Source organism: Salmo salar, chromosome ssa09 (assembly GCF_905237065.1).
Source record: "Salmo salar chromosome ssa09, Ssal_v3.1, whole genome shotgun sequence".
Lineage (NCBI taxonomy): Eukaryota > Metazoa > Chordata > Actinopteri > Salmoniformes > Salmonidae > Salmo > Salmo salar.
In genome coordinates, this window is record NC_059450.1 from 14,388,977 (window position 1) to 14,411,502 (window position 22,526).

The following is a 22,526-nucleotide window of genomic DNA, read 5'->3' on the forward strand; positions in this document are numbered from 1 at the left end:
GATTGGAGTCCACCTGTGGCCAATTCAATTGTTTGGACATGATTTAGAAAGAAACACACCTGTCTATATAAGGTCCCACAGTTGACAGTGCACCTCAGAGCAGAAACTATACCATGAAGTCCAAGGAACTGGCCGTAGATCTCTGAGATAGAATTGTGAAAGTTTTGAAAGTTTCCAAGAGCATAGTGGTTTTTGGCATTGGTAAAAAGTATGGACCTACCCGGACTCTGCCTAGAGCTGGCAGACCGACCAAACTGAGTAACCGGGCAAAATGGACGTTGGTCAGGGAGGTGACCAACAACCCAATAACCACTCTGACAGAACTACAGAGTTCCTTGGCTGAGATCGGAGAACCTGCCAGAAGGACAACAGTCTCTATTACACTTCACCAATCTGGGCTTTATGGGTAAGTGGTCAGACGGAAGCCACTCCTGAGAAAAGGCACGGCAGCATGACTGGAGTTTGCAAAAAGGCATGTGAAGGACAGATCATAAGGAAAAAGATGATGTGGTCTGATGAGACAAACATTCTACTCTTTGGCCTGAATGCAAAGCGCTGTATCTGGAGATAACCAGGCACAGCTCATCACTCATCTAACACCATCCCTACTGTGAAGCATGGTGGTGGCAGCATCATGCTATGGGGATGCTTTCCAGCAGCAGGGACTGGGAGATTGGTAAGGATAGGGGAACAATGAATGGAGCACAATAGAGACAAATCCTTGATGAGAACCTGCTTCAGAGTGCAAATGACCTTAGACTGGGCGAAGATTTACATTCTAACAGGACAATGACCCCAATCATACTAGTGTTGCACGGTATACTAATACTTCAGTACTTAAAAACAAAACAAAACAAAAAAAACAGTTCGGTACTAGGATTTTTGTTATGTTCGGTACTTCTGTCAAATGTGTCTAACGTGATTGAGAGGATCAAGTCTGTATCAGTGTAGACCCTTTATAGCGCGAAGAGCAGGATGGGGACAGGGGGAGCAGGTGGCTGAATAGTGGTGACTATTGTCCTGTCTTTCAGTTTTTGCCATGATGTTCCTATACTGCCCGTGTCTGAGTGATGGAAGCGGGTAGAACAGGGCATGGCTTGGGTGACTGAGGTCCCTGATGATCTTCTTGGCCTTCCTAGGACACCTGGTGTTGTAGGTGTCCTGGAGGGCAGGCAGTGTGCACCCAATGTTGCGTTCGGCTGAGCATACCACCCTCTGTAGCACCTTGCAGTCAGCGGCGGTGGAGTTGCCGTGCCAGGCTGGGATGCAGCCCGATAGTATGATATCATTGGTGCTCCTGTAGAACACTGTGAGGGCCTTCGGGTACAGGCCTATTTTCTTCAGCCTCCTGAGGTTGAAGAGTCGCTGTCATGCCTTCTTCACCAAGGTGTCAGTGTTGTTTGACCATTTCAGCGCCTTGGAGATGTGTACGTTGAGGAACTTGAAGTTTTTGGCAGCCCTGTTGATAAGGATGTGGGAGTGCCCATCCTGGTTCCTCCTGAAGTCCACAATCAGCTGCTTTGTTATGCTGATGTTGGAGGAGAGGTTGTTTACCTGGCACCACGCCGTCAGTGCCTTCCTCCTCCCTGAAGGCCGTCTCAACATTGTTGGTAATCAGGCCTACTACTGTCATGTCGTCAGCTAACTTGATGATGGAGTTGGACCTGTGTGAGGCCACGCAGTCATGGGTATACAGGGAGTGCAGGAGGGGACTGAGGACGCACCCTTGTGGGGCTCCTGTGTTGATGACCAGTGTGGAGGAGGTAATGTTGCCTACCTTAACCACCTGGGGGCAGCCCGTCAGGAAGTCCAGGACACAGTTGCATAGGGAGGAGTTCAGTTCTGGGGCCGTGAGCTTTGTGGTGAACTTAGAGGGCACTATAGTAGTGAAGGCCAAGCTGTAGTCGAGGAAAAGCATCCTCACATATGCATTCCTTTTGGCCAGGTGGGTGAGGGCAGTGTGCAGACCATAACGCAAAATATGCTGATTTCTCCCTCGCTACGAAAAACTCAGTCACTTCTTCGTCTTCCTTTGCCTCCCATCTGGTTTCCACTAGATTCCATAGCCACAAAGTCAGATTCCACAGCCACGTTCTGCCTCGCGAATGATGTCATTCATTTCTTAAAGAGAGAGCGCACACTTTCGAAAAGAAGAGATTGCTTTTTCTATGCAAATGTTGTTCATCAGTACTATGAAATAATGTTCTCTTAGTAGTTGCCAATAAAAGAAGTCCTAAATGGAAGGGATTGTTTGTCATCTGTAGCCCCAATCAGCTGAAACAAGCTCAATAACTCAATGCATGCACACACTTCTTTTGAATAATATGCATTCACCTGTATTGTGAACAGACCTAAGCTACATCTTCATTTACCCAGTTTATCAATAGAGATTTACCATTAAAAATATATATATGTAATAACGATACCTACCTATGATTGAACAGAGCAGTAGCTGAGTTTCTCTCTCTAGATCAAGTGCCATTCTGTGACTTCTGCTAAAATGCCTTTTTTTTGTGGAATCATTTTCGGATTGAATATTGTGATGGTATCGAGCATTGTGCTACTAAGCTTCGTACATTGTGATACTAAGCTTGGTATCAAGTATTGAAGTCTACATTCAAAACTAAAGCATACAGCCAAAGCAATGCTGGAATGGCTTCAGAACAAGAATGTGAAAGTCCTTGAGTGGCCCAGACAAAGCCTAGACTTGAATCCAATTGAAAATCTGTGGAAAGACTTGAAGATTGCTGTTCACCGCTGCTCCCATCTAACTTGACAGAACTTGAGAAAATCTGCAAGGAAGAATGGGAGAAAATCCCCAAATACAGATGTACAAAGCTGATACAGACATATCCAAGACGACTCAAAGCTGTAATCGCCGCCAAAGCTGCTTCTATTGACTCAGGGGTGTGAATACTTATGTAAATGAGATATTTCTGTATATGTTTATATATACATACATACATACATGCATACATACATACATACATACATATACAGTTGAAGTCAGAAGTTTACAGACACCTTAGCCAATATTTATGCTTATTTATTTTCCTTTTTGTACTTTAACCATTTGTACATCGTTATCAATACAGTATATATACAGTTGAAGTCGGAAGTTTACCTTAGCCAAATACATTTAAACTCAGTTTTTCACAATTCCTGACATTTAATCCTAGTAACAATTCCCTGTCTTAGGTCAGGTAGGATCAGCACTTTATTTTAAGAATGAGAAATGTCAGAATAATAGTAGAGAGAATGATTTATTTCAGCTTTTATTTCTTTCATCACATTCCCAGTGGGTCAGAAGTTTACATACACTCAATTAGTATTTGGTAGCATTGCCTTTAAATTGTTTAACTTGGGTCTAATGTTTCGGGTAGCCTTCTACAAGCTTCCCACAATAAGTTGAATTTTGGCCCATTCCTCCTGACAGAGCTGGTGTAACTGAGTCAGGTTTGTAGTCCTCCTTGCTCGGACAAGCTTTTTCAGTTCTGCCCACACATTTATAGGATTTATGTCAGGGCTTTGTGATGGCCACTCCAATAGCTTGGCTTTGTTGTCCTCAAGCCATTTTGCCACAACTTTGGAAGCATGCTTGGGGTGATTGTCCATTTGGAAGACCCATTTGCGACCAAGCTTTAACTTCCTGACTGATGTCTTGAGATGTTGCTTCAATATATCCACATAATTTTCCTCCTCATGATGCCATCTGTTTTGTGAAGTGCACCAGTCCCTCCTGCAGTAAAGCACCCCCAGAACATGATGCTGCCACCCCTGTGCTTCACAGTTGGGATGGTGTCCTTGGGCTTGCAAGCCTCCCCCTTTTTCTTACAAACATAACGATGGTCATTATGGCCAAACAGTTCTATTTCTGTTTCATCAGACCAGAGGACATTTCTCCAAAAAGTATGATCTTTGTCCCCATGTGAGGTTCCAAACCGTAGACTGGCTTTTTATGGCGGTTTTGGAGCAGTGGCTTCTCCTTGCTGAGCGGCCTTTCAGGTTATTTCGATAAAGGGCTATTGACTCAAATGATGTCAATTAGCCAATCAGAAGCTTCTAAAGCTATGACATTTTTTTGAATTTTCCAAGCTGTTTAAAGGCACAGTCAACTTAGTGTATGTAAACTTCTGACCCCCTGGAATTGTGATACAGTGAATTATAAGTTAAATAAACTGTCTGTAAACAATTGTTGGAAAAAATACTTGTGTCATGCACAAAGTAGATGACTTGCCAAAACTATAGTTTGTTAACAAGAAATTTGTGGAGTAGTTGAAAAACGAGTTTAATGACTCCAACCTAAGTATATGTAAACTTCCGACTTCAACTGTACATTTGCAAACATTTCTAAAAACATGTTTTCACTTTGTCATTATGGGGTATTGTGTGTAGATGGCTATATCACTATAAAATGTGGAATAAGTCAAAAGGTAGGAATAGTTTTTGAAGGCACTGTATGGAAACATACAAACATAATTAAGGCCAGTATGTAAGCAGCACACACATTCACACACGTTCACACACACACATACACACACACAGACCACCAGCCTGTGACAGGGTCCTCCGGGGAGCTGAGGAGCAGAGGCATAAAATTGACTCACCCAGACGGTCACCACACACACACGCACGCACGCACCCAGAGCCGTCACATAACATCACAGCCTAGCCAGCCGTCAGATAGCATCAGGCCCATGCCTATAGACCACTGCTGACAGGTGTGTCCGCCAGTCACGCACAACCAACACCAGCCAGACCTTCACCCTTGTGTCTGTGTGTCTTTGTGTCTGCATGTCTATGTGCAACTAGCTCTCATAGTCTCATGTCAGAATTAGACGTTTATCCATATTTCTTAAACATCAAATGTATACATTTTGAAGTGTTTAAGGTTAAGTTTAGGCTTTAACTCCGAAATCTTAAGGTTACGGTAAGGGTTAAGGTTAAGATCAAAAACAACTTCCTATCACTGGATTTGAACTTGAAGCCTTTGGAATCAGACACAGATGCTTATGTTCATCTGCCATCCCTGTTTACAATGCTGTAGCAAAACCCAAACCTACTTGAAGGTAACAACGTTTACTATCCCAATGTCCTCAGACATGGATGGACGTCGAATACTGACTTGTATCACGGGTGACCTGACTTTTCTGTGTGTGTCTCTGTGTGTGTCTCTGTGTGTCTGTGCTCTGTGTGTCCTGGTCTGCGTGTCACAGGAGGTTGGTGGCACCTTAACTGAGGAGGACGGGCTCGTGGTAATGGCTGGAGCAGTATAGGTGGAATGGAATCAAATACATCATCATGCTTGGTTTGAGAAGTAGGGGAGGGAGGTATGAGAAAGAGACAGAGGCTCCGTTCCAGACATTATTATGAGCCGTTCTCCCCTCAGCAGCCTCCGCTGGTGTGCGTGTGTGTGTCTGTGTGTGTGTGTGTGTGACCCTTGCCTGACAGGCAGCCCTGCCTCGCACTACAGGGAGGGGACAGAGGGGCCGTCATGCCATACTGAGCCTCAGTCATGTCAGGGCTAATATACTGCACTGTATGCAGGGAGAGACGCTGCCGTGAATACTATATGGGACGTTACAGCAATGCAGTGAATTAGATGGAAGATTTTAGGTGAAACGCTGCTGCTTCCATCAATACCATCTAAGAACCATTATATTGGATCAGTGCTTTAGGAAATGTATACTTATCTTTTATCATCCACTATCCACATAAAAATGTCCACCAAGACATATATACTGAACAAAAATGAACATGCAACAATTTCAAAGATTTTGCTGGGTTACAGTTCATATGATGAAGCCAGACAAATTAAATAAATTCAGTAGAAGCTGATTTTTGGATCTTACATGACTGGGCAGGGGCGCATTGAATTATCTGGCAACAGCTCTAGTGGACATTCCTGCAGTCATCATGACCATTTCACACTCCCTCTAAACTTTAGACATGTGTGGCACATTTTAGAGTGGCCTTTTATTGTCCCCAGCACAAGGTGCACCTGTGCAATGACCATGCTGTTTAATCTGCTTCTTGATATGCCACACCTGTCAGGTCGATGGATTATCTTGACAAAGGAGAAATGCTCACTAACAGGGATGTAAACAAATTTGTGCACAAAATTTAATAGAAATTAGCCTTTTGTGCTTATGGAACATTTCTGGGATCTTTTATTTCAGCGTGTGTGTGCCTGTGTGTGCGTGTGTGTGTGTGTGTGTGTGTGTAGGAATGGGGCAGAGGAGACCAGAGGGCAGCAGTAGGATGGACTGTGTAAACATATCAGATTGGAGCACCCCTCACACTCCAAATCAGCCCTGGAGCTATCCTAACCCCAAAGAACTCCAGTGTTAAGAACAACGAGAGATCCATAATTGTAATGAATATCCCAATTACTTTTTACAATTTGTTCCCAAACACACACATGCATGCAGACTCACACACACACACGCACAAACAGACACACACACACGCACACACACACTGGCCGCTACAAAGCCCACACAGTGCTTTTACAGATCAAATAATCATCCATACCATCTGTTACATTTTTCTCCAACATAGACTAAGGTTGCCCAGCAGACCTTGAGATAGAGGCACAGCAATGAGTGAAATAATGATTTTCTGAAATATGGACGCTCATTATCCCTGAGGAAACGGCATAAAACAAGTGTCAGTATAGGCTGTAGAGACCTACCGGTACACAAAACAGACACGAAGTGTCATGTACGCTAAACTGAAAATGTGATGTAGGTTTATATATAGATGTTGATGTTTTTGTGGTGTTTATTTGTAGTATTTCATATTTTGTGTTACATCTAAAGGCCTGATATTCAGTGTAGCATTTTACTGGCAGCGAGGCAGAGCAAAGGAATGTAGAGTCTGTTATGCAAGATGGAAATGAGCTTGCCACGCTTTGCTGTACAGAGCTATTTTAAAACGGCTCACATCAGAAAACTCTGGGCCAAGCGGGAAAATGAGGTCACTACAAGAGTGGGGCAGCACCTTCTTTTGGGATGAAACAGAGACAGTGGTAAAAAAAACAAGAGAAGACTGTAGCAGTGTAGGACTACTCTGGGTGGATTTATATACACTGAATTTATGAAAGGAATAATTTGTTTGGCATTATGAGAGGTGAGACTTATGTGAAATGAGATCCTTCCTAACAATTTTTTTCATATTTAAGTGGAAACATTAGGGAAAGTATCTGCAGGTTTTGTTTGGGAATGGGAGGATGGGGAGCACATGGGAGGAGAGGAAATGAAGAGAGAGAGAACATATGGTATAGGAAGAGAGAAAGAGAGGGGTTGTAAAAGAGAGAGTTGTAAAAGGATAGAGACATGAATACAGAAAGATATAGAGAGTGGAGGGAGGTAGAGAGAAGGAGACAGAGGGGTGGAGAAGTAGGGGAGGGAGTTATGAGAAAGAGACAGAGGGCTAGAGAGGGGCCCCGGTGGTGTCGTGTCAGCGGTTTCTGGGGATGTGGGTGAGGCCCCCAGGTACCAGGTGGAACTGCCCTACTTTGAGGAGCTGTATCTGTCCTCTAGCACTCTTCCAGTCCCAACCAACACACTCTCTTTCTCTCCCTCCCTCTCTGTGTGTCTTTCTCTTTCTCTCCCTCCCCCCTCTCTCTCTGGCTCTCTCTATATCTGTCTCGATCTCTCTATCTCTATCTCTCTGTGTGTGTGTGTGTGTGTGTGTGTGTGTGTGTGTGTGTGTGTGTGTGTGTGTGTGTGTGTGTGTGTGTGTGTGTGTGTGTGTGTGTGTGTGTGTGTGTGTGTGTGTGTGTGCATGCCTGTAGAACTGGGAACTGAAAAAACGTGGATGTCAGATTATCCAATACAAGGCAGCACGTATTATCTATGAGGAAGTAAGTGTACTATAGACTGAGTTTATAGACTACATCCAACCGCCTCACTTTGCCAAATAGTCAATTGTAAAAAATGTTTTGTATACATTGAGTGCACGAAACATTAGGAACATCTGCTCTTTCCATGACTCAGACTGACCAGGTGAATCCAGGAGAAAGCTATGATCCCTTATTGATGTCAGCGCAGACGAACGGCAGGAGACAGGTTAAATGATTTTTAAGCCTTGAGACAATTGTGACATGGATTGTGTATGTGTGCCGCTCAGAGGGTGAATGGGTAAGACAAGTGCCTTCGAAACTGGGTACGGTAATAGGTGCCAGGCGCACTGGTTTGAGTGTGTCAAGAACTGCAACGCTGCTGGGTCCATTCCTCCAGCTCCACCAGTGTATTGGAATATACTGTAGTCTGATGACAGCAGTGGAGGCTGCTGAGGGGAGGATGGCTCATAATAATGGCTGAAATGGAGGGAATGGAATGGTACTGTATCAAATACGTTTTGGATACCATTCCATTCACTCCATCCCAGCCATTAAACTCCTCTCCAGACATTATTATGAGCCCTCCTCCCCTCAGCAGCCTCCACTGGATGACAGGTAAATGTTGTTCTTTGTCTCTACACCAGTCACACTCTTCACACTAGCATGTGTAAGCTAACGTCGCTAAAGGGTCAACCACACTCTGCCCTGTTAGGGACGTGTTAATGTAACCAGTGGCAATCCTGACAACAGCTCACCTGCTCTGATTGTTATATATAGGTGTTTTTTCATCATGTGTGGTCTTGTTGTAGGGCTGAAACAAAAGTTTATCAGTTCAACACCACAAGTGGGTAACCATTCACATCTCTGCAATAATGTACTCATTATAACAGTAAACAGCCAAAACAGGATTATTGAAGTGTAGTACCATAACAATGGGTTTGTTTGTTTGGATAAATTTGGTCGTATCTCATTCAGCCAGATATAGTTTCATCAGACAGTAAGAATGTCGAGAAGTAACATTTCCAACTAAGAAATCACCTTGTCTTTTTTTTGAAGAGGTTGCATGATTGTGTGTTGTTCATTGGAATCTGTCTGCACTGGGTTTACCGACACATTTGTTTCTTTAAACTGCAGCTATCTTCCCCCATGAAGGGTTCCAAAAAGTGGCTTGAAAACAAATCGATCGCTTATTCTTACCAGCCCAATCTCACCACTTCAAAGGGAGTTTTGACACATCATCAAAAATAAGTGCACGTCAATTGTTGCCTGAAACAAACATAGCAGCGTTTCTCATTTCAGAGTTTGATTTGTCTAGTCGAGGCAGGTAGTAAGTGGTCAAATTGAACCCAAATCATTAAAACATATGTTGGCCAAACAATGGCTCCCTGTCTAGAACCTGCTACTGTACTATTGATCTGAGTTTTGTGTGTGTGTGTGTGCGCGTGTGTGTGTGCGCCCGCACATGAAGCTGTGTTAGGATGAGCCTGTCATTCCTAAGGAGGTCCTGTCATCCTGTGACACCTCTCATTTGCTGCTATCCTCTGAACCGGAGCCGAAGGCTGGGGCCAGGCCACCCTCAGACACACAATGACTCAAACACCGTCACGTCCAACAGTCCAGACACACACATGCACACACACACAGCAGAAGCAGCACCATATACAAGGACAGCTCTAGATTAGAATTTTCACATACACAAAGTGAAATGTATTTGTTTTGCATTTATTTAAGAAGGATAATCATTGGGAACACATTCTCTTTTACAATAATAACCCAGTAAAGTCTGCATGACTTTTCACTTTTGCCATGATTGTTCGAAGGCTGTTTTGATTGTATGTTCCGCATGTAACAATGTCCTCCTACATTTTATACTGAAGCTGCCTCATTGGCCAGGTCTCCCTTGGAAGAGATTCATGGATTGTTTGATGGAGGTGAAGGTTAAATCAAATAAGAAAAGAAACCATGCATGTATCCACTACATGCGCAGCCATATTCAACAGTCGTTCCTTCTTCCCCTTCCATGCCTCCTCCTCCCACAATCTGTCCATTCATCCCATCTGGTGTCACTTGCCGTTATCAATTACCCATTAGACAGTGTAATATTCGCCCAATATTGCCACCGCGCAACTGGGAGATTTTACAGTGATCAAAACCGACAAATCCGATTTGAAGACCAGACACACATAAGGAGCGGGCGCCCTCCCCAATCTAACTAATGAATAATGGATGGAGGTTTTCTAATCGTTTTCCAATGTCGCACCGCTTTCCCCCAGCCAAGCACGAGGTAGGGGGGATTACCTTCTCCCTTCATTTTTCCCCTTTTTCATTTTTTCCCCCCATCTCTTTCCTCTTTCTTTCAAGTGAGAGAAGCACGCACCTCAAGTGTAACAGACACCTAATAGGAAGAGGTTAAAAAAAGCCAGCAGGCACGCTGGGATTAGCATGTCTGAGATATCTCTCTCTCTCTCTCTCTCACGACGTCACACGGCTGCCTCCCTCTCAGAAGGTATGTGTAGGTGGAAGGGGAATAGAGAAAACACTACAGGTGAGGCTTACAGGGGCAAATATCCAAAGTGCTGTCCCACCATTTGGTCGGTCCTCTGTTACCCGGCTAAATACTGGTTATGATCAACTAAAACACGTATAATTGATTACCATCAGTGACAACACTCAAATATCGGATTGATCATAGTGATATTATGAAGTTAACAGGCTTAACTGCAGGCCCCTATGCGCTTTGTTAAGTTCCCTGAGCTGCATTTGTTTACTTAACAGTAGAAGGCCAAACCAGGTCATGAAAATTCTTATTTACGCCTGCCTGCCTGTCTGTCTGCTTGTGTGAAATAGGTCAGTGCAGCTCCTGAAATGGAACAGCCCTCTCACTGTTAATACCTTCGTTGGCTTGAATTTGTGCTGGCTAACGCTCTGAAAATATAACCCAGGAGGAATGTGACCAATCCAGCTCCTATCCACTGAATTATCAGCCAGCCACAGCCATTGTAACTCATGCAGATGTGTCTGGTCTGGTAGTGACAACGGTGGATGGGCGTGGGTGCTGGGTGCCAGCCCAGTCCTGATTAGGTGAGTGGTGTCCCAGGTGATGAATGCCCGTGGGGACTTGTTGTGCCACAAGGTGAAAGTGTCCATTAATCACTGAGCTCCTCCACTCTCCTGGCTTTCCCATTACCCTGCACACGCTCCAACAGGCCTGATTGGTTTTTAATTGGCCTGCCCTCCAGGAAATACATCATGTTTCCCCACAGAAAGCCAGGAGACGTGGGGCTGCTATAGGGTCGCTTCCATCCCAGAGAGGAAATGGCTGGAGAGGATAGCGAGGTAATGTGTTCTTAAACAGATGACCAATTCCAAATCAACATCTATAGTCCTATTCCTCTAGGCACTTCCAGTAAAATCTCAAATGATTGTATAGGTATTAGTAATCTGGTAGCTTAATCTGGCCCTCTAATAAGATTTTACGACCAACTATTCATATGTTGGGCAGTTTGGTGGACTCACTCATCAGCACGTTGACTCTTAAGCCTAACCTGGCATGAACCAGTGAGGCACACTAGAGCCCACTTTCTCACATCCCTGAAGGACCAGTATTGACAGAATTTACCTTGGATTTATCCTGTCACAAAACCAGCCGAACCACAACATTCAGTGATCGCAACAGCACATCAATGTCTCTTCAACATCCAGCCAGTGGTTTACTAGTGGACATAGTCATAATTCAAATGTTTAAAATGAATCCCGACCATGGCCTAATTGATTTTATCCTGGTTATGAATCATCATAAGCATAAACCTCCATCCCTCATCATTCTGATGTACAGTATATGTAGTTTATAAATACAGTGTGCGTCAGATACTGTGTCATGGGCGGTGCTCTGAGGGGGCTAGCTAGCTGTAAGCCTGTTTATCTGTCTCCACAGGGGGATTGTGTGATCCTCTCCTGGGCGGTGTAGATAGGCCCCTGGGTGGCCCGGGGTAAACACGTTCTACAGGGAGGAACACCCTCATCCAGGACCTTATTCATCAACTCACAATCAGACAGACACACTGTCATGTGACCAGCCAACTCTGCCTTGTTCGTGTCAGACTGCTCTAGTACAACTATAGACGTTGTGTAATTAGCATGTGCCGCCTTCCAGAGAAATATCCGCACGTGACCTATCCAGAGGAAGTCCGATTTGCACCGGATACACTTGTCCAAACTGCCCCCTGTAAATCTTGATTGTTTTTTCATTGAATTGAGTAGGCCTATATGACGGAAGCCTGGTGGTTTTTATTGTGGGCGTGAAAATATTTCAACATCATGTCTAGACGATAAAAGGCTACAACGATCACTCATGCTTGGCTGACAAATGTATAGGCATCCCCATAGGTCTAACATTTATATTGAGGAAATGTTAGACGTCCTTCCTAATGAAAAGGTCCCTCATCCTACTGATGTGAGCTGCTGGACAACGCACTTGCACTTGATATACGTTTATGGATGAGAAAGGGAACTTGCCATTTCCAAAAAATAGCTCAGTGGGGAATGGGGATTCCATTGCTTTGTGAGGGTTTCATTAAATAGGCCTAGGCACTATCATTTTTATTGAACATTTAATTAAATGGCGCAAAGCTCAATTTCAATTAATTGGCACAAAACGTGCGACAGAGCTTGCATAGCACAGGTAGTGGTCGCCTAAATTCACAGTAGTAAGCTAGGCCTAATATATAGGCTAGCATGCGGATGCTGGATTAGGTCTAATAGCCCAGCCTATGAATTCACTTCTAATTTACACAGCTCTGCCTTCACTGTTCCCTTCTTGCGCAATTCATGCATCTCTGCTGGCATCCCCACTGGCCTCTCTCTCTTCCATCCTCTGTATTCCTTTAAAGCTCTTAAACCATTCTCCTAGCCCAATGCTTGTCCCAGAAGTAGCAATATATAGTAGTTTGGTCACTTATTTTGAGCAATTAAAAATATATATGCAGTATCTTCAGAAAGGATTTTATTGGGTTACAGCCTGAATTAAAAATGGATTGAATAAATACAAAATCTCACCCATCTACACACAATACCCCATAATGACAATATATTTGAAATGTTTGCTAATTTATTGGAAATTAAATACAGAAATATTTAATTTACATAAGTATTCACACCCCTTAGTCAATACTTTGTAGAAGCACCTTTGGCAACGATTACTTCCCTGTAGCTCAGTTGGTAGAGCATGGTGTTTGCAACGCCAGGGTTGTGGGTTCGATTCCCACGGGGGGCCAGTACAAAAAAAAAAAAAAAAAAATGTATGAAATGTAAGTCGCTCTGGATAAGAGCGTCTGCTAAATGACTAAAATGTAAATGTAAAATGATTACAGCTGTGAGTGTTTTGGGTAAGTCTCTAAGAGCTTTGCACACATGGATTGTACAATATTTGCCGATTATTCTTTAAAAAATTCTTCAAGCTCTGGCAAGATGATTGTTGATCATTTCTAGACAGCCATTTTCAAGTCTTGCCATAGATTTTCAAGGTGATTTAAGTTAAAACTGTAACTAGGCAACTCAGGAACATTCAATGTCATCTTGGTAAGCAACTCCAGTGTAGATTTGGCCTTGTGTTTTAGGTTATTGTCCTGCTGAAAAGCGAATTAGTCTTCCAGTGTCTGTGTAAAGCAGACAGAACCAGGTTTTCCTCTAGGATTTTGCCTGTGCTTATAGCTGTATTCCGTTTATTTGTATCCTAAAAAGCTCCCTTGTCCTTGCCGATGGCAAGCATACCCATAACATGATGCAGCCACCACCATGCTTGAAAATATGAAGAGTGGTACTAAGTGATGTGTTGTGTTGGATTTTCCCTAAACATAATGCTTTATTTCTTAGCTATTTTTGTTGCAGTATTACTTAAGTGCCCTGTTGCAAACGATACATGTTTTGGAATATTTTTTATTCTGTACAGGCTTCTTTTCACTCTGTCATTTAGGTCAGTATTGTGGGGTAACTACAATGTTGTTGACTCATCCTCAGTTTTCTCACGTCACTGCTATTGAACTCTGTAAATGTTTTAAAATCACCATTGGCCTCATGGTGAAATCCCTGAGCAGTTTCCTGTCTCTCCGGCAAAAGAGTTAGGAAGGATGCCTGTATCGTTGTAGTGACTGGGTGTATTGATACACCATCCAAAGCCGAATTAATAACTTCACTTTGCTCAAAGGGATATTCAGCGTCTGCTTTGAATTTTTTTTTACACATCTACCATCGGTGCCCTTCTTTGCAAGGCATTCAAATACCTCCCTGGTCTTTGTGGTTGAATCTGTGCTTGAAATTCACTACTCGATTTGAGGGACCTTACAGATAAATGTATGTGTGGGGTACAGATATTGGGTAGTCATTCAAAAATCATGTTAACCATTATTCTTGAACACGGAATGAGTCCATGCAACTTATTATGTGATTTGTTAAGCACATGTTTACTCCTGAACTTATTTATGATTGCCATAACAAAGGGGTTGAATACTTATTGACTCAAGACATTTCAGCTTTACATGTTTTATTAATTTCAAAAATGTTCTACCAACAAAATGTCACTTTGACATTATGGGGTATTGTGTGTAGATCAGTGACACCAAATCTAAATGTAATACATTTTTAATTCAGGCTGTAACACAACAAATGTGGAAAAAGTAAAGGGGTGTGACTACTTTCTGAAGACACAGTATTGCAATAAACGGGAATCCTCTGTTCTCCCTGCTCCCAATATTTATGTTTACAATTAAATGTATTACGTCAGAATGCCCAATGTTAGAATGTTTCCAATCAAATGTATGTATTAAGTTAAAAAGTTTTCCTACCAGTCTAATTTGCATTAACATTATGATTGGATGATAGCTGTGATCAAATCCTCTTATCTCCACGAGGTCATTAATGACAGAATGTTCAAATTTGAAGATTGTTGAAAGGCCAGTCTCTTTGGCAATGACAAGGAGTGGCAATAAGTGGAATGTTAGCTTAAGAGACTGGTACTCAGGCTAATGCCAATCTCACTTTGTTAGGGTGACAGTTTGCACACAGTCATGCTAACCTCCTCCACCACATAGACAACCTAACATTTGCACACAGTCATGCTAGCAGACTTAAAACGCCCTATTGCTGTGGTTCCCACCCTTTTCTATTCAGGGGACCACCAAATCACCTTCTAAAGCTCTTGAGGACCACCACTTGCAGAGTAACAGAATATTTTAATATAAAATATCTCAACGGTCAAATTAAGAATCATTTTATCAGTGAATGTAACAGATTATAAAATGGTTTGGATCCTGGATGCTGATTGGCACGCATTGGTTGAATTAACGTTGTTTCTACGTCATTTCAACGGCATTATGTTGAACCAATGTGGAATAGATGTTGAATGGACGTCTGTGCCCACTAGGTGGGTTATGCCTGTTAACCCTTGCACAGACAGGCTAACTGGCGTGTAGCTATATGACCCAGTTAAATAAAAATACATTTAAAAACAGTTCCATTGAAATAGTCAATGTGCATCCACTGTCCCACAGCCCAGCCAGGCAGTCCTAGCTAGCGTGTTGCTATGTGACCCAACTACCCAGCACAGAGAATGATGTTAATTTGGCTATGTGACCTCCTTCTACTGACCTCAGACAAGCTAACATTACCTTAGTCATGCTATCATCTTTAACCCAGCACAGACAGGCTAACTGGCGTGTAGCTATATGACCCAGTAGGTTTAGCATTTATAGAATTCCCATGAGGCCTAATGCTCATTCATTAGTCTGCTTAGAGGTGGGGACATGCTACTCACACGCAAGCCTGGAGATCCTTAGACAGATACACAGGCACGCACGCACGCATGCACACACACACTACCTCACACACACTACCCCACACACACACTACCCCACACACACACTATGGTGTAAAGAATTAAAGATGCATGTCTTGGACATGTGTTTCAGTTTCAACCCACTGGAGTGATGCAGTCATTATTGTAGAGATACATAATTACTTTCCCAGCTACCAGAAATAGAAATATAGAAACTGCTAACAACGGTTCAGAGGTTATTCTGTGCAGATGTTGTTTTGTAAGAAATCAGTAAAGAAAGTCTAATTTTTATAGCACTAGTACGCTCTGCCCACGATAGCAGACCTTTAATCAACAAAACCTATTATTTTATCCAGACACGCCAACAGCACTCAATCAACAAAAGCAATATTATTAACAGGAAGAAATAGATATCAATGGTATTTAAATAAATAAATGGATTAATCAAAATTGATTAAAAACAAACTTCTTAATTACTTTTTGAAACCAAACAAATGTATTTTGATAAGAACCTCAACACTTTCATGTCCTGTAATTTCACAGTAATGTGGCCAAAAGTGACCCGGTATATTTTCAAATCCCAATGATTTGCTGTCTTGCCTCCTGAGACTGTTCTGATTATGTGGGATCCTTGAGATGCTGAGTCTGCATGAATTAGAGGACCACTGCATAAAGCGATGGATATTGGAGACACATATTTCCCCCAGATTACACATATCCGCAAAGAATTTGAAAACAAACCCAATTTTGATGAACTCCCAAATCTACTGGGTGAAATACCAGTGTGCCATCACAGCAGCAAGATGTGTGACCTGTTATCACAAGAAAAGGTCAACAAGTGAAGAACAAACACCATTGTAAATATAACCAATATTTATGCTTATTTATTTTCCTTTTTGTACTTTAACCATTTGTACATCGTTATCAATACGGTATATATACAGTTGAAGTCGGAAGTTTACCTTAGCCAAATACATTCAAACTCAGTTTTTCACAATTCCTGACATTTAATCTGAGCAAAAATTCCCTGTTTTAGGTCAGTTAGGATCACCACTTTATTTTAAGAATGTGAAATGTCAGAATAATAGTAGAGAGAAGGATTTATTTCAGCTTTTATTTCTTTCATCACATTCCCAGTGGGTCAGAAGTTTACACGCATTCAATTAGTATTTGGTAGAATAGCCTTTAAATTGTTTAACTTGGGTCGAATGTTTCAGGTAGCCTTCCACAAGCTTCCCACAATAAGTTGGGTGAATTTTGGCCAATTCCTCCTGACAGAGCTGGTGTAACTGACTCAGGTTTGTATGCCTCTTTGCTCGCACACACTTTTTCAGTTCTGCCCACAAATTTTCTATAGGATTGAGGTCAGGGTTTTCCACAACTTTGGAAGCATGCTTGGGGTGATTGTCCATTTGGAAGACCCATTTGCGACCAAGCTTTGACTTCCTGACTGATGTCTTGAGATGTTGCTTCAATATATCCACGTTATTTTCCCTCCTCATGATGTTATCTATTTTGTGAAGTGCACCAGTCCCTCCTGCAGTAAAGCACCCCCACAACATGATGCTGCCACCCCCGTGCTTCACGGTGTTCTTCGGCTTTCAAGCCTCCCCCTTTTTCCTCCAAACTTAACGATGGTCATTATGGCCAAACAGTTCTATTTTTGTTTCATCAGACCAGAGGACATTTCTCCCAAAATTACTAACTTTGTCCCCATGTGCAGTTGCAAACCATAGTCAAGCTTTTTATTGCGGTTTTGGAGCAGTGACTTTTTCCTTGCTGAGCGGCCTTTCAGGTTATGTCAATATAGGACTCGTTTAACTGTGGATAAAGATACTTTTGTACCTGTTTCCTCCAGCATCTTCACAAGGTCCTTTGCTGTTGTTCTGGGATTGATTTGCACTTTTCGCACCACAGTACGTTCATCTCTAAGAGACAGAACGCGTCTCCTTCCTGAGTGGTATGATGGCTGTGTGGTCCCATGTTGTTTATACTTGCGTACTATTGTTTGTACAGATGAACGTGGTACTTTCAGGCGTTTGGAAATTGCTCCCAAGGATGAACCAGACTTGTGGAGGTCTACAATTTTTTTCTGAGGTCTTGGCTGATTTATTTTCATTTTCCCATGATGTCAAGCAAAGAGGCACTGAGTATGAAGGTAGGCCTTGAAATACATCCACAGGTACACCTCCAATTGACTCAAATTATGTCAATTAGCCTATCAGAAGCTTCTAAAGCCATGACATAATTTTCTGGAATTTTCCAAGCTGTTTAAAGGCATAGTCAACTTAGTGTATGTAAACTTCTGACCCACTGGAATTGTTATACAGTGAATGATAAGTGAAATAATCTGTCTGATAACAATTGTTAGAGAAATGACTTGAGTCATGCACAAAGTAGATGTCCTAACTGACTTGCCAAAACTATAGTTTGTTAACAAGAAATTTGTGAAGTGGTTGGAAAACGAGTTTTAAGGACTCCAACCTAAGTGTATGTAATCTTCTGACTTCACCTGTACATAATATGACATTTGTAATGTCTTTAGTCTTTTGGAACTTCTGAGAGTGTAATGTTTACTGTTAACTTTTATTGTTTATTTAACTTTTGTATATTATCTGCTTCACTTGCTTTGGCAATGTTAACATATGTTTCCCATGCCAATAAAGCCCCTTGAATTGAATTGGATAAAGGGAGGGGGTTCCCGGGGAAATGGTTACACTGAGAGCCAGGGAGCGTGCTATCCCTCTATAATTTAATCACATTTGGCTGTCTCACTGTCCTCATCTTGCACAGTAAAGCACGTTAGGCACCGCGGTGAGACACACAGTTTCTCTCTCGCTCTCTCTCTCTCTCACACACACACACACACACACACACACACACACACACACACACACACACACACACACACACACACAGGGTTGGGCAGTAACTGATTACACATTGTAATCAGATTACACTTACTTTTGAAAAACGAGATGATTACTTTTAAATTCAGAATGGAGGTTTGTGAAAAAATACATTATGTCACCGTTCTGTTTTCTCAATGACATTCAATTCAGCGTTGAAAAAATGCGCACGTTTAAGTTTGTTCCACCTGAGCGAGTCTGACCACAAGTCAGAGATCACTATGACGACGCACCACGTGTATAAAGGATCCGTCTTTCTTCTTCTAATGCCTCTTAAGGGGAAAGTAAATAAAAAATAACTCAAAGTAATCCGAATACGTTAATGAGTTTGGGTCATCAAAACGTTGCGTTACTAATTACAATTTTGGACAGGTACTGTAACTAGTAACTGTAAGAGATTACATCTATAAAGAACCCTACCCACCCCTGCACACAAACCAACACACTGAACACGGTCTCATGATAAGCAATACCTTTCCTTTCTCATCCAGTAACCTGACAATTCTCCAGAACATCCTTTCACCATACAACATGTCTCCTCACAGTTCTATAAAAGACTGTCACTAAGTACTGTGGTGTGTACAGTATGTACAGAATATTGTGGAGTTCTACATGCCTAACGTAAACCACAAGGCTGTAGGAAAATGCAAATGATCAAAACAAATATTTCTGTAAAAATCGAATGTAAATAATAATCCAGCAATGACATGAAAACACTTTTTTTTTCTTTCTGGAACCCATTAGATTTCCATTTCTACATTTCCAGACATTTGTAGACATAATTAGCACTTTCATCATTATTCAAAAACAAAAGTAAATTGTTGTTTGAACATCTGTCGAACAAAAAGAGGACAGACAGTTCATTTTCTCTCAGAGCTTTGTTGTTAAGGTCTGTTTTCTTCGCCCTGATAAACAGATTGCAGTGCTTCAGCCTTCTGCTCTGTGCCGTGGTGGCGATCACCAGCCCAGACTATACATCAGTATGTTGTTTTCCCACATGCGAGCCAGAGAAGGTGTGTAGGAGGAATTGAGCCCAAAAGGACAGGGACGTATGTGTGAACAGTCTGGTGTGTGTGTGTGTGTGCCAGTGTGTGTCTGTGAATGTGTGTATGTGTGACTTCGTGAGCCCGGACAGTTGTGGCTAAGTCACAAGAACAGGAGCTTCTTGCCAGTGTGCGTTTATATGCTGCAAAATAGTATTATGCATTTAAATATAATAATGTAATACATCATATGTAATTTTCTGAAGGTTTCTAACAACAAGGCAACACACTGATTTTGCCAAAATAAAAATAGCATAATAGAAGAAGACGATTTAAATTACGGAAAGCTTTGTACCACCAAAACAACTTATTGCCATAAACTGCATAATGTTGAGGGACATCCCATTACAAGCAGAGCGTATGTCTCCCACACATATTTCTATAAATATTCAAAATATCTATAAAATATCTGTAATACCTGAAACTCAAGCATTTCAAGGAAGGTGATTTTCTAATACTGCATAGTTCACTATCCTACCTAACAAATATCCTTCTCTCAATTTTATAGCTATAACTCTCTTTTGACAATTTACTCCTATCAAACTCACTTAACATTGACAGAAGCCGAAGTGCTCACTAGAAGAAGGAAAGAAGAGTAACCCACCAGTCTCAAAATGCAGTCTTCTCTCAAACTTTTTTATGCTCCAGTAAGTCTGTCCTCCTTTCTTTTTTGCTCTTTCTTTCTCTCTCTCTCTACTTCTCTTTTTCTCTCACTTGTTCTTTTCCCCTAACACACTCACAGTGCTCCCTACAAACTTCTCCTCTCCTCCTATATGCAAATAATTTTTATGACTTGAGAGTCGGCTGGAGACGAGGGAACAAGGGGGAGAGAGAGAGGAGAGGGAAGAGACCGAGCAAGGGAGAGGGAAGGAGGAAAGGAGATAATGGTTGAAGGCAGACGACCAATGGGCCTAGAGATTAATGGAAAAAAAGGAATGAGGGCAGCACCAATGAGGCAAAGCGAAGGGGCGAGAAAGAGATGGAGGGAACGAGGGAGGAGAGACAGGGAAGGAAAGGATGGTGAGAGAGTGCACAGCCGATAGGAGAGATAGCGGAAGAAAGAGTGGAGTGGCAGACAGAGAGAGAGAGGGAGAGAGAGAGAGAGAGGAAAAGAGAGGAAAAGAGATGCAAAGGACATGCATGGCAGGGGCTAGCTACCCCACTGTGACGGAGGGACTGCAGCAAAGGAGAGAACAGAAGAGAAGGGAGAGAAGGAGAAGTGTGTGGCTTACCGTAGTGTTACTGGAATCCTCAGACAGCCACGCAGACAGACTCCTCACCCTGCGAGACGCACACAGCACAGCACACCGTACCGAGATTGATGAATACCAAAAACATCAAAGAAGAACGCCAAGCCGCCTGGTACCCTAAAGCAAGTGTGCGTCTGTGAGTGTATGTATGTGTGAGAGTGTTTGCATGTTGGGAAGAGAAAGAAAGGGTTGAGGAAGACTAAAAATACTGTCACTTCTCTCTGTTCCAGGCTGGATTTGTTCTCTCGCTCTCGCTCTCTGTATATGTATGTATATGAGTAGAACATGTATCCCTGTTTCTCTACCTCTCCCACGATCTAGCTCTACTGCTCTCTCTCTCTCTCTCTCTGCCTCTCTCTCGCTCCTACAACTATTCAGGATTGCAGACTGTCTGCTCCCAGCGTCAGTTCTTCCCACGGGCCCTGGGTCTCAGGAGGGAGGGGGGAGGGAGGGGGGGGACAAGTCTGTGGTTCAGCTGTAAGGGGAACCTTGAGCAGTAAGATGGTAGAATATAGAGGAAGGCTGCTGAATTGTAGTTCACACAGTTAATTAAGGCTGTTTTCCAGGCTGGGCTTTAAAATGAACTATGTTGAGCAGCAGCATGGTGGAGGAGACAAGATAAATCACTTGGGAAGCAGGGTAGCCTTGTTCTCAGCCAACACAGGGAGTCAGGAGAACCTATTGGCCCAAAGCTAGGACATATTTACAGTATAATCATGTCCTGTCATAGAGTGCTGACATTCATAGCCACTCTTGTGTGAATGAATAGTGAATAACAGTACATGCATTTTCATATTTACCCAGATATGCAAATAAAGGTATGCTAATGTGGTCCCTGAGACATCATAATTAGATTAGAAATGAGATTAATTTCATACCGGCAGAAGTGCTAATTCAACCGGTGAGTTTGAATGAATTGCCAAAGTATCTATTAGTAAAAAGGATTCCAAAAGGGTTCTTCGGCTGTCCCCATAGGAGAACCCTTTTTGGTTCCAGGTAAAACCCTTTTCGCTTCCAAGCAGAACTCTTTTGGGCTCCATGTAAGGCCCTCTGTTGAAAGGGATCTACATGGATCTCAAAAGGGTTCTACCTGGAACCAAAATGGATTCTTCAAAGGGTTCTCCTATGGGGACAGCCGAAGAACCCTTTTAGGTTCAAAGCACCTTTTTTTTCTAAGAGTGTAGCTTGGGACAACAACAGAGTGGTAATACCACGACAGAAAGTAGGCTGGATATTATTCCGTTCATTTTCCCCACCAATCTTTACATTGTTCATATTCAAAAGAATAGTTATATGAAAATACATGAGTACAAGACAAAATAAGACAGTTTATGAAAACACCACAAAATACTCAATATTTTGCTCTTTGAGTATAGCCTATCTACAGTATGATAGATTCATCTAATATTCTGTTTTAATCACCAAAATAACAATTAACAAATCATACATTTAGTAGAATCAACAAGCAGAGAGCTTTCTTTAGTAATGCTGCCAGGCTCGCAGTGAGTGACTAGGCATGATAAGTACTCCAGTGGATTGGGACATGGGAGCCCTGAGGGGACTCAGTATTATCATTTCAAATTCCTATTTGGGTATGTTAATGCCAATCAAGCACAATTAATTTACTTTGCAGTCAGGGGTCATAAACAA

The 22,526-nt window shown here is 42.3% G+C and overlaps 1 protein-coding gene across 7 annotated transcripts in view; it reads right to left on the reverse strand.

Annotated features, from left to right (window-relative positions):
• The window catches only part of LOC106610767 (myelin transcription factor 1-like protein), a 127,821-nt gene extending 106,615 nt beyond the window's left edge, over positions 1–21,206 (reverse strand). For 4 of the 7 annotated variants that reach the window (XR_006770930.1, XM_045723411.1, XM_045723412.1 and 1 more), the window contains exon 1: positions 20,231–20,838. The gene's annotated coding sequence lies outside the window, so the exon portion shown is untranslated. Of the gene's footprint in view, positions 1–20,230; positions 20,839–20,858 lie in introns of those variants that run through there. The other 3 variants (XM_045723410.1, XM_045723409.1, XM_014210316.2) reach the window with 2 other exon arrangements.
• Positions 21,207–22,526: the final 1,320 nt, after the last annotated feature.